This window comes from Macrosteles quadrilineatus, unplaced genomic scaffold (assembly GCF_028750875.1).
Source record: "Macrosteles quadrilineatus isolate MER2022 unplaced genomic scaffold, UCM_ALF_1.0 Scaffold_48__1_contigs__length_938360, whole genome shotgun sequence".
NCBI classification, from domain to species: Eukaryota; Metazoa; Arthropoda; class Insecta; order Hemiptera; family Cicadellidae; genus Macrosteles; species Macrosteles quadrilineatus.
Genome location: NW_026542641.1, coordinates 736527 through 757924, shown reverse-complemented (window position 1 = coordinate 757924; position 21398 = coordinate 736527). Strand labels below are relative to the sequence as shown.

Below are 21398 nucleotides of genomic sequence, written 5' to 3'. Positions count from 1 at the left end.
TCTTGCGCTCATATAACTTAGTTGTAACCAATTTGTCTCCAACCAGAAAAAAGTCTTGTATTGATAATGTTTTTGTTAATTTTTCTGAGGATCTATATAATGTAAAAGTTATGAAATCCTGTTTATCTGATCACGATCCTCTTCTTATTAATTATAAACTAGATAGAAAGAAACATACAGAAATTAACTCAGATAAATCTGGAATCAAACATTTTTTTCGCAGACAAGATGAAGAACAAATTTCCTTGTTTATTGAGTGTTTAAAAAATGAACATTGGGAAATAATAAGCTCCTATCTATGTAATGAGATAAATGTAGAAGCTTTGTTTGACTTATTTTTTAAAAGGTATGTTAATCTTTGGCATTTCGCTTCTCCTTTAGTATCATCTAAGAGTAAATGTAGAACCAAACAAAAATTTAATTGGTATTCAGACGATCTAAGAAAATCTAGAGATCTAATGCTAGGTTATCATAATATGTATAAGTGCTTTGAAAGAGATCACTCGGTCCATACTGATGTGGCTTACAGAGCTTACTTGTTTTTTAAGAAACAATACAAGGATAATATTAAAATGGCTAAGAAACAGACGTATGAAAATTATATTGAAAACTCAAGTAATAAGTGTAAAGCAGCGTGGGAGGTGATTTCTTTAGAAACACAATCACACACAAACAAAACTAAAATAACAATTGATCCAAACCAGTTTAACAATTTTTTCATTAATTCAGTTTCAGATATACAGAAAAATATAATAAGCACCAACACGCAGGCACTTAACCTCACACGGAACTCGAAACAAAAGTCAATTGCTTTCAATTGGTCTCACGTCTCCACGGATCAGGTAATGAAAACAGTGACAAATCTTTCCAACTCAAAAGCAACAGATTTTTACTGGATATCTAATTTTCTTCTAAGAAAAACCATAATGTATATTAGTGAGCCTCTTGCATTCATCTTTAACCAGTGTTTGACTCAGGGCTATTTTTCTGATTTACTAAAAGTCTCTAAGGTGATTCCTGTCTATAAAAAAGGGGATAAAGCTCTGGTACAGAATTATCAACCAATTTCAATTGTTCCCATCTTCTCTAAGGTATTTGAGTCACTCCTACATGTTCAGCTTAATCATCACTTCCACATAAACCATCTATTTAGTCCCTACCAGTTTGGGTTTCGATCAAAGAAATCAACAACCACTGCTGTGTCTGCTCTGGTTGACAACATTCTTACTGCTTTTGAAAATAAGGAATCAGTGTCTCTAAAGCTCTGCGATCTGAGTAAAGCTTTTGATTGTGTTGAACATCGTATTCTCCTTGACAAACTCTCTTACTACGGCATCTCACACAACTCTCTGAATTTATTGAAGTCCTATCTGTCTAATCGTAAACAATATGTTTCTTTTAATTGTAGCCAATCAACAACATTAACTGTAACAACTGGTGTTCCCCAGGGCTCTGTTCTGGGACCATTTCTTTTTATAGTTTTCATTAACGACCTACCTTGCAACATACCCTCTCAGACAGTCATTTATGCTGATGATACAACGTTACTTTCATCACATTCCAATCTGAAAACTCTTGAGGAGAACATAAATCATGCTTACAACTCTGCACAAATATGGTTTGCATCAAATAAGTTGCTTTGCAATAATGATAAAACTCAAGATTTATTGCTAAGCATGGCAGGTACAAGTAACTATAAATCAGTAAAGCTTCTTGGTTTTCATTTGGATTCTAGACTTGATTGGAATGATCATATAGATGGTATTTGTAAGAAAATTTCCAGAGTGTCTTTTTTAATTTGAGGATATCTTATTTTTCTTTTGTCCAATCACATATTTGTTTTGGAATAGTTTTGTGGGGTCACTCTAGTGCTGTACACGACATTCTCATAATTCAAAAGAAAATCTTGAGAACTATGTGTAGAGTGGATAAAGTGGAACACTGTAAACCATTGTTTATCAGACTAAATATCATGACAGTAATAAACCTTTACATCTACCAAGTACTTATCCACACAAAACTACACCTTTCAGATTTCACCACCAGAGACCACTTTCATGCACATGACACGAGGGGCAAGGCTAAGCTGGATTTACCCCAACACAGGTTGGCCAAAACAGGTAAATCCTTTAAAGCCAACTGTGTTAGGTTTTTTAATAGGCTCCCCCAAACTGCAAAACTCATCTCATTTAATCACTTCAAAACAACTATAAAATACTGGCTAGTTGAAAACCCTTTTTATTCGTTTGATGAATTTGAAATGTCAGAGTTTAATGTTAAGTTTTAACCTGTTGTACATAGTTTTTAGTTAATTTTAATTCAATGTATTAGCATTTAGTAAGAATATTTGACTGTTCCTATTTCTGTATTGTTATAGATCAATGGAATAAATACTCTTGACTTGACTTAACATGTTAAAATGTAACATATTAAAATGTAACATGTTAAAATTTAACATTTTAAAATGTAACATTTTATCATGTTAAAATGAAATTTGTTAAAATGTAATATTTTAATATGTAACATGCTAAAATGTAACATTTTATCATGTTAAAATGCAACATGTTAAAATGAAACATGTTAAAATGTAACATTTTAGCATGTTAAAATGAAACATGTTAAAATTTAACATTTTATCATGTTAAAATGCAACATGTTAAAATGTAACATTTTATTATGTTAAAATGAAACATGTTAAAATTTAACATTTTTAATGTTAAAATGCAACATGTTAAAATGTAACATTTTATCATGTTAAAATGCAGCATGTTTTAATGTAACATGTTAAAATGTAAAATATTAAAATGTAACATGTTAAAATGTTACATTTTAAAATGTAACATTTTATCGTGTTAAAATGAAACATGTTAAAATGTAACATTTTATTATGTAAAAATGAAACATGTTAAAATGTAACATTTTATCATGTTAAAATGAAACATGTTAAAATGTAACATTTTATCATGTTAAAATTAAACTTGTTAAAATGTAACATTTTAAAATGTAACATGTTAAAATGTAACATGTTAAAATGTAACATTTTATCATGATAAAATGCAACATATTAAAATGTAACATATTAAAATGTAACATGTTAAAATGTAATATTTTTAAATGTTACATTTTATCATGTTAAAATGAAACATGTTAAAATGAAACATGTTAAAATGTAACATTTTATCATGGTAAAATGAAACATGTTAAAAATAACATTTTAAAATGTTAAAATGCAAAATGTTAAAATGCAACATGTTAAAATGTAACATATTAAAATGTAACATGTTAAAATGTATCATTTTATTATGTTAAAATGAAACATGTTAAAATGTAACATATTAAAATGTAACATGTTAAAATGTAAAATTTTTAAATGTAACATTTTATCATGTTAAAATGAAACGTGTTAAAATGTAACATTTTATCATGTTAAAATGAAACATGTTAAAATGTAACATTTTATCATGTTAAAATGAAACATGTAAAAATGTAACATTTTATTATGTTAAAATGAAGCATGTTAAAATGCAACATGTTAAAATGTAACATTTTCAAATGAAACATGTTAAAATGTAACATTTTACCATTTTAAAATGCAACATTTTAAAATGTAACATTTTATCATGTTAAAATGAAACTTGTTAAAATGTAACATTTTTTTAAATGTAACATGTTAAAATGTAACATTTTATCATGATAAAATGCAACATATTAAAATGTAACATATTAAAATGTAACATGTTAAAATGTAACATTTTTAAATGTAACATTTTATCATGTTAAAATGCAACATGTTAAAATGTAACATTTTATCATGTTAAAATGCAACAAGTTAAAATGTAACATATTAAAATGTAACATGTTAAAATGTAACATTTTATCATGTTAAAATGATACATGTTAAAATTTAACATTTTATTATGTTAAAATGAAACATGTTAAAATGTAACATTTTATCATGTTAAAATAAAACATGTTAAAATGTAACATTTTATCATGATAAAATGCAACATATTAAAATGTAACATCTTAAAATGTAACATTTTATCATGTTAAAATGTAACATTTTATCATGTTAAAATGCAACATTTTAACATGTAACATGTTGAAACGTAACATGTTAAAATGTAACATTTTATCATGTTAAAAGGAAACATGTTAAAATGTAACATTTTATCATGTTAAAATGAAACATGTTAAAATTTAACATTTTATCATGTTAAAATGCAACATGTTAAAATCTAACATTTTTAATGTTAAAATGCAACATGTTAAAATGTAACATTTTATCATGTTAAAATGCAGCATGTTAAAATGTTACATTTTAAAATGTAACATTTTATCGTGTTAAAATGAAACATTTTAAAATGTAACATTTTATTATGTTAAAATATAACATGTTAAAATGTAACATTTTATCATGTTAAAATGAAACATGTTAAAATGTAACATTTTATCATGTTAAAATTAAACTTGTTAAAATGTAACATTTTAAAATGTAACATGTTAAAATGCAACATGTAAAAATGTATCATTTTATCATGATAAAATGCAACATATTAAAATGTAACATATTAAAATGTAACATGTTAAAATGTAACATTTTTAAATGTAACATTTTATCATGTTAAAATGAAACATGTTAAAATGTAAGATTTTATCATGGTAAAATGAAACATGTTAAAAATTAACATTTTAAAATGTTAAAATGCAACATGTTAAAATGTAACATTTTTAAATGTAACATTTTATCATGTTAAACTGAAACATGTTTAAATGAAACATGTAAAAATGTAACATTTTCAAATGAAACATGTTAAAATACAACATGTTAAAATGTAACATTTTATCATGATAAAATGCAACATATTAAAATGTAACATATTAAAATGTAACATGTTAAAATGTAACATTTTTAAATGAAACATTTTATTATGTTAAAATGAAACATGTAAAAATGTAACATTTTCAAATGAAACATGTTAAAATGTAACATTTCCAAATAAAACATGTTAAAATGTAAAATTTTATCATGTTAAAATGCAACATTTTAAAATGTAACATGTTAAAATGTAACATTTTATCATGTTAAAATGCAACAATTTATCATGTTTAAATGAAACGTGTTAAAATGTAACATTTTATCATGTTAAAATGAAACATGTTAAAATGTAACTTTTCATCATGTTAAAATGAAACATGTTAAAATGTAACATTTTATCATGTTAAAATGAAACATGTTAAAATGAAACATGTTAAAATGTAACTTTTTATCATGTTAAAATGTAACATTTTATTATGTTAAAATGTAACATGTTTAAATTTAACATTTTATCATGTTAAAATGTAACATTTTATCATGTTAAAATGAAACAAGTTAAAATTTAACATTTTATCATGTTAAAATGCCTCATGTTAAAATGTAACATTTTATCTTGTTAAAATGCAACATGTTAAAATGTAACATATTAAAATGTAACATGTTAAAATTTAACATTTTAAAAATGTAACATTTTATCATGTTAAAATGAAATTTGTTAAAATGTAATATTTTAAAATGTAACATGCTAAAATGTAACATTTTATCATGTTAAAATGCAACATGTTAAAATGAAACATGTTAAAATGTAACATTTTAGCATGTTTAAATGAAACATGTTAAAATTTAACATTTTATCATGTTAAAATGCAACATGTTAAAATGTAACATTTTATTATGTTAAAATGAAACATGTTAAAATTTAACATTTTTAATGTTAAAATGCAACATGTTAAAATGTAACATTTTATCTTGTTAAAATGCAGCATGTTTAAATGTAACATGTTAAAATGTAACATATTAAAATGTAACATGTTAAAATGTAACATGTTAAAATGTAACATTTTTAAATGTAACATTTTATCATGTTAAAATGCAACATGTTAAAATGTAACATTTTATCATGTTAAAATGCAACAAGTTAAAATGTAACATATTAAAATGTAACATGTTAAAATGTAACATTTTATCATGTTAAAATGAAACATGTTAAAATTTAACATTTTATTATGTTAAAATGAAACATGTTAAAATGTAACATTTTATCATGTTAAAATAAAACATGTTAAAATGTAACATTTTATCATGATAAAATGCAACATATTAAAATGTAACATCTTAAAATGTAACATTTTATCATGTTAAAATGTAACATTTTATCATGTTAAAATGCAACATTTTAACATGTAACATGTTGAAACGTAACATGTTAAAATGTAACATTTTATCATGTTAAAAGGAAACATGTTAAAATGTAACATTTTATCATGTTAAAATGAAACATGTAAAAATTTAACATTTTATCATGTTAAAATGCAACATGTTAAAATCTAACATTTTTAATGTTAAAATGCAACATGTTAAAATGTAACATTTTATCATGTTAAAATGCAGCATGTTAAAATGTTACATTTTAAAATGTAACATTTTATCGTGTTAAAATGAAACATTTTAAAATGTAACATTTTATTACGTTAAAATATAACATGTTAAAATTTAACATTTTATCATGTTAAAATGAAACATGTTAAAATGTAACATTTTATCATGTTAAAATTAAACTTGTTAAAATGTAACATTTTAAAATGTAACATGTTAAAATGCAACATGTAAAAATGTATCATTTTATCATGATAAAATGCAACATATTAAAATGTAACATATTAAAATGTAACATGTTAAAATGTAACATTTTTAAATGTAACAATTTATCATGTTAAAATGAAACATGTTAAAATGTAAGATTTTATCATGGTAAAATGAAACATGTTAAAAATTAACATTTTAAAATGTTAAAATGCAACATGTTAAAATGTAACATTTTTAAATGTAACATTTTATCATGTTAAACTGAAACATGTTTAAATGAAACATGTAAAAATGTAATATTTTCAAATGAAACATGTTAAAATACAACATGTTAAAATGTAACATTTTATCATGATAAAATGCAACATATTAAAATGTAACATATTAAAATGTAACATGTTAAAATGTAACATTTTTAAATGTAACATTTTATCATGTTAAAATGAAACATGTAAAAATGTAACATTTTCAAATGAAACATGTTAAAATGTAACATTTCCAAATAAAACATGTTAAAATGTAAAATTTTATCATGTTAAAATGCAACATTTTAAAATGTAACATGTTAAAATGTTACATTTTATCATGTTAAAATGCAACAATTTATCATGTTTAAATGAAACGTGTTAAAATGTAACATTTTATCATGTTAAAATGAAACATGTTAAAATCTAACTTTTCATCATGTTAAAATGAAACATGTTAAAATGTAACATTTTATCATGTTAAAATGAAACATGTTAAAATGTAACTTTTTATCATGTTAAAATGTAACATTTTATTATGTTAAAATGTAACATGTTTAAATTTAACATTTTATCATGTTAAAATGTAACATTTTATCATGTTAAAATGAAACAAGTTAAAATTTAACATTTTATCATGTTAAAATGCCTCATGTTAAAATGTAACATTTTATCTTGTTAAAATGCAACATGTTAAAATGTAACATATTAAAATGTAACATGTTAAAATTTAACATTTTAAAAATGTAACATTTTATCATGTTAAAATGAAATTTGTTAAAATGTAATATTTTAAAATGTAACATGCTAAAATGTAACATTTTATCATGTTAAAATGCAACATGTTAAAATGAAACATGTTAAAATGTAACATTTTAGCATGTTTAAATGAAGCATGTTAAAATTTAACATTTTATCATGTTAAAATGCAACATGTTAAAATGTAACATTTTATTATGTTAAAATGAAACATGTTAAAATTTAACATTTTTCATGTTAAAATGTAACATATTAAAATGTAACATGTTAAAATGTTACATTTTAAAATGTAACATTTTATCGTGTTAAAATGAAACATGTTAAAATGTAACATTTTATTATGTAAAAATGAAACATGTTAAAATGTAACATTTTATTATGTAAAAATGAAACATGTTAAAATGTAACATTTTATCATGTTAAAATGAAACATGTTAAAATGTATCATTTTATTATGTTAAAATGAAACATGTTAACATGTAACATATTAAAATGTAACATGTTAAAATGTAAAATTTTTAAATTTAACATTTTATCATGTTAAAATGAAACATGTTAAAATGAAACATGTTAAAATGTAACATTTTATCATGTTAAAATGAAACATGTTAAAATGTAACATTTTATGATGTTAAAATGAAACATGTTAAAATGTAACATTTTATCATGTTTAAATGAAAAATGTAAAAATGTAACATTTTCAAATTAAACATGTTAAAATGTAACATTTTCAAATGAAAAATGTTAAAATGTAACATTTTATCATGTTAAAATGCAACAATTTATCAAGTTAAAATGAAACATGTTAAAATGTAACATTTTATCATGTTAAAATGAAACATGTTAAAATGTAACTTTTTATCATGTTAAAATGAAACATGTTAAAATGTAACATTTTCAAATGAAACATTTTCAAATGAAACATGTTAAAATGTAACATTTTTATATGTAACATTATATCATGTTAAAATGAAACATGTTAAAATGAAACATGTTAAAAGCAACATTTTAAAATGTAACATGTTCAAATTTAACATTATATCATGTTAAAATGTAACATTTTATCATGTTAAAATGAAACAAGTTAAAATTTAACATTTTATCATGTTAAAATGCCTCATGTTAAAATGTAACATTTTATCATGTTAAAATGCAACATGTTAAAATGTAACATATTAAAATGTAACATGTTAAAATGTAACATTTTAAAATGTAACATTTTATCATGTTAAAGTGAAACTTGTTAAAATGTAATATTTTAAAATGTAACATGTTAAAATGTAACATTTTATCATGTTAAAATGCAACATGTTAAAATGAAACATGTTAATATGTAACATTTTATCATGTTAAAATGCAACATGTTAATTGTAACATTTTAAAATGTAACATTTTATCATGTTAAAATGAAACATGTTAAAATGTAACATTTTATCATGTTAAAATGAAACATGTTAAAATGTAACATTTTATCATGTTAAAATGAAACATGTTAAAATGTAACATTTTATCATGTTAAAATGAAACATGTTAAAATGAAACATATTAAAATGTAACATTTTATTATGTTAAAATGAAACATGTTAAAATGTAACATTTTATCATGTTAAAATTAAACTTGTTAAAATGTAACATTTTAAAATGTAACATGTTAAAATGTAACATCTTATCATGATAAAATGCAACAATTTAAAATGTAACATTGTATCATGTTAAAATGAAACTTGTTAAAATGTAACATTTTAAAATGTAACATGTTAAAATGTAACATTTTATCATGATAAAATGCAACATATTAAAATGCAACATATTAAAATGTAACCTATTAAAATGTAACATGTTAAAATGTAACATTTTTAAATGTAACATTTTATCATGTTAAAATGCAACATGTTAAAATGTAACATTTTATCATGTTAAAATGCAACATGTTAAAATGTAACATATTAAAATGTAACATGTTAAAATGTAACATTTTAAAATGTAACATTTTATTATGTTAAAATGAAACATGTTAAAATTTAACATTTTATTATGTTAAAATGAAACATGTTAAAATGTAACATTTTATCATGATAAAATGCAACATATTAAAATGTAACATATTAAAATGTAACATGTAAAAATGTAACATTTTTAAATGTAACATTTTTAAATGTAACATTTTTAAATGTAACATTTTATCATGTTAAAATGAAACATGTTAAAATGTAACATTTTATCATGTTAAAATGAAACATGTTAAAATGTAACATTTTATCATGTTAAAATGCAACATTTTAACATGTATCATGTTGAAACGTAACATGTTAAAATGTAACATTTTATCATGTTAAAAGGAAACATGTTAAAATGTAACTTTTTATCATGTTAAAATGAAACATGTTAAAATGTAACATTTTATCATGTTAAAATGAAACATGTTAAAATATAACTTTTTATCATGTTAAAATGTAACATTTTATCATGTTAAAATGTAACATGTTTAAATTTAACATTTTATCATGTTAAAATGAAACAAGTTAAAATTTAACATTTTATCATGTTAAAATGCCTCATGTTAAAATGTAACATTTTATCATGTTAAAATGCAACATGTTAAAATGTAACATATTAAACTGTAACATGTTAAAATTTAACATTATAAAATGTAACATTTTATCATGTTAAAATGAAATTTGTTAAAATGTAATATTTTAAAATGTAACATGCTAAAATGTAACATTTTATCTCGTTAAAATGCAACATGTTAAAATGAAACATGTTAAAATGTAACATTTTAGCATGTTAAAATGAAACATGTTAAAATTTAACATTTTATCATGTTAAAATGCAACATGTTAAAATGTAACATTTAATTATGTTAAAATGAAACATGTTAAAATTTTACATTTTTAATGTTAAAATGCAACATGTTAAAATGTAACATTTTATCATGTTAAAATGCAGCATGTTTAAATGTAACATGTTAAAATGTTACATATTAAAATGTAACATGTTAAAATGTTACATTTTAAAATGTAACATTTTATCGTGTTAAAATGAAACATGTTAAAATGTAACATTTTATTATGTAAAAATGAAACATGTTAAAATGTAACATTTTATCATGTTAAAATGAAACATGTTAAAATGTATCATTTTATTATGTTAAAATGAAACATGTTAAAATGTAACATATTAAAATGTAACATGTTAAAATGTAAAATTTTTAAATGTAACATTTTATCATGTTAAAATGAAACATGTTAAAATGTAACATTTTATCATGTTAAAATGAAACATGTTAAAATGTAACATTTTATGATGTTAAAATGAAACATGTTAAAATGTAACATTTTATCATGTTTAAATGAAAAATGTAAAAATGTAACATTTTCAAATGAAACATGTTAAAATGCAACATTTTAAAATGTAATATGTTTAAATGTAACATTTTATCATGTTAAAATGCAACAATTTATCAAGTTAAAATGTAACATTTTATCATGTTAAAATGAAACATGTTAAAATGTAACTTTTTATCATGTTAAAATGAAACATGTTAAAATGTAAAATTTTATTATGTTAAAATGCAACATTTTAAAATGTAACATTTTATCGTGTTAAAATGAAACATGTTAAAATGTAACATTTTATTATGTAAAAATGAAACATGTTAAAATGTAACATTTTATCATGTTAAAATGAAACATGTTAAAATGTATCATTTTATCATGTTAAAATGCAACATTTTAAAATGTAATATGTTAAAATGTAACATTTTATCATGTTAAAATGCAACAATTTATCAAGTTAAAATGAAACATGTTAAAATGTAACATTTTATCATGTTAAAATGAAACATGTTAAAATGTAACTTTTTATCATGTTAAAATGAAACATGTTAAAATGTAACATTTTCAAATGAATCATTTTCAAATGAAACATGTTAAAATGTAACATTTTATTATGTTAAAATGCAACATTTTAAAATGTAACATGTTCAAATTTAACATTATATCATGTTAAAATGTAACATTTTATCATGTTAAAATGAAACAAGTTAAAATTTAACATTTTATCATGTTAAAATGCCTCATGTTAAAATGTAACATTTTATCATGTTAAAATGCAACATGTTAAAATGTAACATATTAAAATGTAACATGTTAAAATGTAACATTTTAAAATGTAACATTTTATCATGTTAAAATGCAACATGTTAATTGTAACATTTTAAAATGTAACATTTTATCATGTTAAAATGAAACATGTAAAAATGTAACATTTTATCATGTTAAAATGAAACATGTTAAAATGTAACATTTTATCATGTTAAAATGAAACATGTTAAAATGTAACATTTTATAGTGTTAAAATAAAACATGTTAAAATGTAACATTTTATCATGTTAAAATTAAACTTGTTAAAATGTAACATTTTAAAATGTAACATGTTAAAATGTAACATCTTATCATGATAAAATGCAACATATTAAAATGTAACATATTAAAATGTAACATGTTTAAATGTAACATTTTTAAATGTAACATTATATCGTGTTAAAATGAAACATGTTAAAATGAAACATGTTAAAATGTAACATTTTACCATTTTAAAATGCAACAATTTAAAATGTAACATTGTATCATGTTAAAAAGAAACTTTTTAAAATGTAACATTTTAAAATGTAACATGTTAAAATGTAACATTTTATCATGATAAAATGCAACATATTAAAATGTAACCTATTAAAATGTAACATGTTAAAATGTAACATTTTATCATGTTAAAATGCAACATGTTAAAATGTAACATATTAAAATGTAACATTTTATCGTGTTAAAATGAAACATGTTAAAATGTAACATTTTATTATGTAAAAATGAAACATGTTAAAATGTAACATTTTATCATGTTAAAATGAAACATGTTAAAATGTATCATTTTATTATGTTAAAATGAAACATGTTAAAATGTAACATATTAAAATGTAACATGTTAAAATGTAAAATTTTTAAATGTAACATTTAACATGTTAAAATGAAACATGTTAAAATGTAACATTTTATCATGTTAAAATGAAACATGTTAAAATGTAACATTTTATGATGTTAAAATGAAACATGTTAAAATGTAACATTTTATCATGTTTAAATGAAAAATGTAAAAATGTAACATTTTCAAATGAAACATGTTAAAATGCAACATTTTAAAATGTAATATGTTTAAATGTAACATTTTATCATGTTAAAATGCAACAATTTATCAAGTTAAAATGAAACATGTTAAAATGTAACATTTTATCATGTTAAAATGAAACATGTTAAAATGTAACTTTTTATCATGTTAAAATGAAACATGTTAAAATGTAAAATTTTCAAATGAAACATTTTCAAATGAAACATGTTAAAATGTAACATTTTATTATGTTAAAATGCAACATTTTAAAATGTAACATTTTATCGTGTTAAAATGAAACATGTTAAAATGTAACATTTTATTATGTAAAAATGAAACATGTTAAAATGTAACATTTTATCATGTTAAAATGAAACATGTTAAAATGTATCATTTTATCATGTTAAAATGCAACATTTTAAAATGTAATATGTTAAAATGTAACATTTTATCATGTTAAAATGCAACAATTTATCAAGTTAAAATGAAACATGTTAAAATGTAACATTTTATCATGTTAAAATGAAACATGTTAAAATGTAACTTTTTATCATGTTAAAATGAAACATGTTAAAATGTAACATTTTCAAATGAATCATTTTCAAATGAAACATGTTAAAATGTAACATTTTATTATGTTAAAATGCAACATTTTAAAATGTAACATGTTCAAATTTAACATTATATCATGTTAAAATGTAACATTTTATCATGTTAAAATGAAACAAGTTAAAATTTAACATTTTATCATGTTAAAATGCCTCATGTTAAAATGTAACATTTTATCATGTTAAAATGCAACATGTTAAAATGTAACATATTAAAATGTAACATGTTAAAATGTAACATTTTAAAATGTAACATTTTATCATGTTAAAATGCAACATGTTAATTGTAACATTTTAAAATGTAACATTTTATCATGTTAAAATGAAACATGTTAAAATGTAACATTTTATCATGTTAAAATGAAACATGTTAAAATGTAACATTTTATCATGTTAAAATGAAACATGTTAAAATGTAACATTTTATAGTGTTAAAATAAAACGTGTTAAAATGTAACATTTTATCATGTTAAAATTAAACTTGTTAAAATGTAACATTTTAAAATGTAACATGTTAAAATGTAACATCTTATCATGATAAAATGCAACATATTAAAATGTAACATATTAAAATGTAACATGTTTAAATGTAACATTTTTAAATGTAACATTATATCGTGTTAAAATGAAACATGTTAAAATGAAACATGTTAAAATGTAACATTTTACCATTTTAAAATGCAACAATTTAAAATGTAACATTGTATCATGTTAAAAAGAAACTTTTTAAAATGTAACATTTTAAAATGTAACATGTTAAAATGTAACATTTTATCATGATAAAATGCAACATATTAAAATGTAACCTATTAAAATGTAACATGTTAAAATGTAACATTTTATCATGTTAAAATGCAACATGTTAAAATGTAACATATTAAAATGTAACATTTTATCATGTTAAAATGAAACATGTTAAAATTTAACATTTTATTATGTTAAAATGAAACATGTTAAATTGTAACATTTTATCATGATAAAATGCAACATATTAAAATGTAACATATTAAAATGTAACATTTTTAAATGTAACATTTTATCATGTTAAAATGAAACATGTTAAAATGTAACATTTTATCATGTTAAAAGGAAACATGTTAAAATGTAACTTTTTATCATGTTAAAATGAAACGTGTTAAAATGTAACATTTTATCATGTTAAAATGAAACATGTTAAAATGTAACTTTTTATCATGTTAAAATGTAACATTTTATCATGTTAAAATGAAACAAGTTAAAATTTAACATTTTATCATGTTAAAATGCCTCATGTTAAAATGTAACATTTTTTCATGTTAAAATGCAACATGTTAAAATGTAACATATTAAAATGTAACATGTTAAAATTTAACATTTTAAAATGTAACATTTTATCATGTTAAAATGAAATTTGTTAAAATGTAATATTTTAAAATGTAACATGCTAAAATGTAACATTTTATCATGTTAAAATGCAACATGTTAAAATGAAACATGTTAAAATGTAACATTTTAGCATGTTAAAATGAAACATGTTAAAATTTAACATTTTATCATGTTAAAATGCAACATGTTAAAATGTAACATTTTATTATGTTAAAATGAAACATGTTAAAATTTAACATTTTTAATGTTAAAATGCAACATGTTAAAATGTAACATTTTATCATGTTAAAATGCAGCATGTTTAAGTGTAACATGTTAAAATGTAACATATTAAAATGTAACATGTTAAAATGTTACATTTTAAAATGTAACATTTTATCGTGATAAAATGAAACATGTTAAAATGTAACATTTTATTATGTAAAAATGAAACATGTTAAAATGTAACATTTTATCATGTTAAAATGAAACATGTTAAAATGTATCATTTTATTATGTTAAAATGAAACATGTTAAAATGTAACATATTAAAATGTAACATGTTAAAATGTAAAATTTTTAAATGTAACATTTTATCATGTTAAAATGAAACATGTTAAAATGTAACATTTTATCATGTTAAAATGAAACATGTTAAAATGTAACATTTTATGATGTTAAAATGAAACATGTTAAAATGTAACATTTTATCATGTTTAAATGAAAAATGTAAAAATGTAACATTTTCAAATGAAACATGTTAAAATGTAACATTTTATCATGTTAAAATGCAACATTTTAAAATAGTATATGTTAAAATGTAACATTTTATCATGTAAAATAAAACATGTTAAAATGTCACTTTTTATCATGTTAAAATGAAACATGTTAAAATGTAACATTTTCAAATGAAACATTTTCAAATGAATCATGTTAAAATGTAACATTTTATTATGTTAAAATGCAACATTTTAAAATGTAACATGTTCAAATTTAACATTATATCATGTTAAAATGTAACATTTTATCATGTTAAAATGAAACAAGTTAAAATTTAACATTTTATCATGTTAAAATGCCTCATGTTAAAATGTAACATTTTATCATGTTAAAATGCAACATGTTAAAATGTAACATATTAAAATGTAACATGTTAAAATGTAACATTTTAAAATGTAACATTTTATCATGTTAAAATGAAACTTGTTAAAATGTAATATTTTAAAATGTAACATGTTAAAATGTAACATTTTATCATGTTAAAATGCAACATGTTAAAATGAAACATGTTAAAATGTAACATTTTATCATGTTAAAATGCAACATGTTAATTGTAACATTTTAAAATGTAACATTTTATCATGTTAAAATGAAACATGTTAAAATGTAATATTTTATCATGTTAAAATGAAACATGTTAAAATGTAACATTTTATCATGTTAAAATGAAACATGTTAAAATGAAACATGTTAAAATGTAACATTTTATCATGTTAAAATGAAACATGTTAAAATGTAACATTTTATCATGTTAAAATTAAACTTGTTAAAATGTAACATTTTAAAATGTAACATGTTAAAATGTAACATCTTATCATGATAAAATGCAACATATTAAAATGTAACATATTAAAATGTAACATGTTTAAATGTAACATTTTTAAATGTAACATTATATCATGTTAAAATGAAACATGTTAAAATGAAACATGTTAAAATGTAACATTTTACCATTTTAAAATGCAACAATTTAAAATGTAACATTGTATCATGTTAAAATGAAACTTGTTAAAATGTAACATTTTATCATGTTAAAATGAAACATGTTAAAATGTAACATTTTATGATGTTAAAATGAAACATGTTAAAATGTAACATTTTATCATGTTTAAATGAAAAATGTAAAAATGTAACATTTTCAAATGAAACATGTTAAAATGTAACATTTTATCATGTTAAAATGCAACATTTTAAAATGTTATATGTTAAAATGTAACATTTTATCATGTAAAATAAAACATGTTAAAATGTCACTTTTTATCATGTTAAAATGAAACATGTTAAAATGTAACATTTTCAAATGAAACATTTTCAAATGAATCATGTTAAAATGTAACATTTTATTATGTTAAAATGCAACATTTTAAAATGTAACATGTTCAAATTTAACATTATATCATGTTAAAATGTAACATTTTATCATGTTAAAATGAAACAAGTTAAAATTTAACATTTTATCATGTTAAAATGCCTCATGTTAAAATGTAACATTTTATCATGTTAAAATGCAACATGTTAAAATGTAACATATTAAAATGTAACATGTTAAAATGAAACATTTTAAAATGTAACATTTTATCATGTTAAAATGAAACTTGTTAAAATGTAATATTTTAAAACGTAACATGTTAAAATGTAACATTTTATCATGTTAAAATGCAACATGTTAAAATGAAACATGTTAAAATGTAACATTTTATCATGTTAAAATGCAACATGTTAATTGTAACATTTTAAAATGTAACATTTTATCATGTTAAAATGAAACATGTTAAAATGTAATATTTTATCATGTTAAAATGAAACATGTTAAAATGTAACATTTAATCATGTTAAAATGAAACATGTTAAAATGAAACATTTTAAAATGTAACATGTTAAAATGTAACATTTTATCATGATAAAATGCAACATATTAAAATGTAACCTATTAAAATGTAACATGTTAAAATGTAACATTTTATCATGTTAAAATGCAACATGTTAAAATGTAACATATTAAAATGTAACATTTTATCATGTTAAAATGAAACATGTTAAAATTTAACATTTTATTATGTTAAAATGAAACATGTTAAATTGTAACATTTTATCATGATAAAATGCAACATATTAAAATGTAACATATTAAAATGTAACATTTTTAAATGTAACATTTTATCATGTTAAAATGAAACATGTTAAAATGTAACATTTTATCATGTTAAAAGGAAACATGTTAAAATGTAACTTTTTATCATGTTAAAATGAAACGTGTTAAAATGTAACATTTTATCATGTTAAAATGAAACATGTTAAAATGTAACTTTTTATCATGTTAAAATGTAACATTTTATTATGTTAAAATGTAACATGTTTAAATTTAACATTTTATCATGTTAAAATGTAACATTTTATCATGTTAAAATGAAACAAGTTAAAATTTAACATTTTATCATGTTAAAATGCCTCATGTTAAAATGTAACATTTTATCATGTTAAAATGCAACATGTTAAAATGTAACATATTAAAATGTAACATGTTAAAATTTAACATTTTAAAATGTAACATTTTATCATGTTAAAATGAAATTTGTTAAAATGTAATATTTTAAAATGTAACATGCTAAAATGTAACATTTTATCATGTTAAAATGCAACATGTTAAAATGAAACATGTTAAAATGTAACATTTTAGCATGTTAAAATGAAACATGTTAAAATGTAACATTTTATAGTGTTAAAATAAAACATGTTAAAATGTAACATTTTATCATGTTAAAATTAAACTTGTTAAAATGTAACATTTTAAAATGTAACATGTTAAAATGTAACATCTTATCATGATAAAATGCAACATATTAAAATGTAACATATTAAAATGTAACATGTTTAAATGTAACATTTTTAAATGTAACATTATATCGTGTTAAAATGAAACATGTTAAAATGAAACATGTTAAAATGTAACATTTTACCATTTTAAAATGCAACAATTTAAAATGTAACATTGTATCATGTTAAAAAGAAACTTTTTAAAATGTAACATTTTAAAATGTAACATGTTAAAATGTAACATTTTATCATGATAAAATGCAACATATTAAAATGTAACCTATTAAAATGTAACATGTTAAAATGTAACATTTTATCATGTTAAAATGCAACATGTTAAAATGTAACATATTAAAATGTAACATTTTATCGTGTTAAAATGAAACATGTTAAAATGTAACATTTTATTATGTAAAAATGAAACATGTTAAAATGTAACATTTTATCATGTTAAAATGAAACATGTTAAAATGTATCATTTTATTATGTTAAAATGAAACATGTTAAAATGTAACATATTAAAATGTAACATGTTAAAATGTAAAATTTTTAAATGTAACATTTTATCATGTTAAAATGAAACATGTTAAAATGTAACATTTTATCATGTTAAAATGAATCATGTTAAAATGTAACATTTTATGATGTTAAAATGAAACATGTTAAAATGTAACATTTTATCATGTTTAAATGAAAAATGTAAAAATGTAACATTTTCAAATGAAACATGTTAAAATGCAACATTTTAAAATGTAATATGTTTAAATGTAACATTTTATCATGTTAAAATGCAACAATTTATCAAGTTAAAATGAAACATGTTAAAATGTAACATTTTATCATGTTAAAATGAAACATGTTAAAATGTAACTTTTTATCATGTTAAAATGAAACATGTTAAAATGTAAAATTTTCAAATGAAACATTTTCAAATGAAACATGTTAAAATGTAACATTTTATTATGTTAAAATGCAACATTTTAAAATGTAACATTTTATCGTGTTAAAATGAAACATGTTAAAATGTAACATTTTATTATGTAAAAATGAAACATGTTAAAATGTAACATTTTATCATGTTAAAATGAAACATGTTAAAATGTATCATTTTATCATGTTAAAATGCAACATTTTAAAATGTAATATGTTAAAATGTAACATTTTATCATGTTAAAATGCAACAATTTATCAAGTTAAAATGAAACATGTTAAAATGTAACATTTTATCATGTTAAAATGAAACATGTTAAAATGTAACTTTTTATCATGTTAAAATGAAACATGTTAAAATGAAACATGTTAAAATGTAACATTTTATCATGTTAAAATGCAACATGTTAATTGTAACATTTTAAAATGTAACATTTTATCATGTTAAAATGAAACATGTTAAAATGTAATATTTTATCATGTTAAAATGAAACATGTTAAAATGTAACATTTTATCATGTTAAAATGAAACATGTTAAAATGAAACATTTTAAAATGTAACATGTTAAAATGTAACATTTTATCATGATAAAATGCAACATATTAAAATGTAACCTATTAAAATGTAACATGTTAAAATGTAACATTTTATCATGTTAAAATGCAACATGTTAAAATGTAACATATTAAAATGTAACATTTTATCATGTTAAAATGAAACATGTTAAAATTTAACATTTTATTATGTTAAAATGAAACATGTTAAATTGTAACATTTTATCATGATAAAATGCAACATATTAAAATGTAACATATTAAAATGTAACATTTTTAAATGTAACATTTTATCATGTTAAAATGAAACATGTTAAAATGTAACATTTTATCATGTTAAAAGGAAACATGTTAAAATGTAACTTTTTATCATGTTAAAATGAAACGTGTTAAAATGTAACATTTTATCATGTTAAAATGAAACATGTTAAAATGTAACTTTTTATCATGTTAAAATGTAACATTTTATTATGTTAAAATGTAACATGTTTAAATTTAACATTTTATCATGTTAAAATGTAACATTTTATCATGTTAAAATGAAACAAGTTAAAATTTAACATTTTATCATGTTAAAATGCCTCATGTTAAAATGTAACATTTTATCATGTTAAAATGCAACATGTTAAAATGTAACATATTAAAATGTAACATGTTAAAATTTAACATTTTAAAATGTAACATTTTATCATGTTAAAATGAAATTTGTTAAAATGTAATATTTTAAAATGTAACATGCTAAAATGTAACATTTTATCATGTTAAAATGCAACATGTTAAAATGAAACATGTTAAAATGTAACATTTTAGCATGTTAAAATGAAACATGTTAAAATGTAACATTTTATAGTGTTAAAATAAAACATGTTAAAATGTAACATTTTATCATGTTAAAATTAAACTTGTTAAAATGTAACATTTTAAAATGTAACATGTTAAAATGTAACATCTTATCATGATAAAATGCAACATATTAAAATGTAACATATTAAAATGTAACATGTTTAAATGTAACATTTTTAAATGTAACATTATATCGTGTTAAAATGAAACATGTTAAAATGAAACATGTTAAAATGTAACATTTTACCATTTTAAAATGCAACAATTTAAAATGTAACATTGTATCATGTTAAAAAGAAACTTTTTAAAATGTAACATTTTAAAATGTAACATGTTAAAATGTAACATTTTATCATGATAAAATGCAACATATTAAAATGTAACCTATTAAAATGTAACATGTTAAAATGTAACATTTTATCATGTTAAAATGCAACATGTTAAAATGTAACATATTAAAATGTAACATTTTATCGTGTTAAAATGAAACATGTTAAAATGTAACATTTTATTATGTAAAAATGAAACATGTTAAAATGTAACATTTTATCATGTTAAAATGAAACATGTTAAAATGTATCATTTTATTATGTTAAAATGAAACATGTTAAAATGTAACATATTAAAATGTAACATGTTAAAATGTAAAATTTTTAAATGTAACATTTTATCATGTTAAAATGAAACATGTTAAAATGTAACATTTTATCATGTTAAAATGAATCATGTTAA

General features: G+C 19.8%; 1 protein-coding gene across 1 annotated transcript in view; it reads left to right on the top strand.

Annotated features, from left to right (window-relative positions):
• The window catches only part of LOC129005973 (uncharacterized), a 98687-nt gene that overhangs the window by 604 nt on the left and 76685 nt on the right, over nucleotides 1-21398 (top strand). The window lies entirely within an intron of this gene.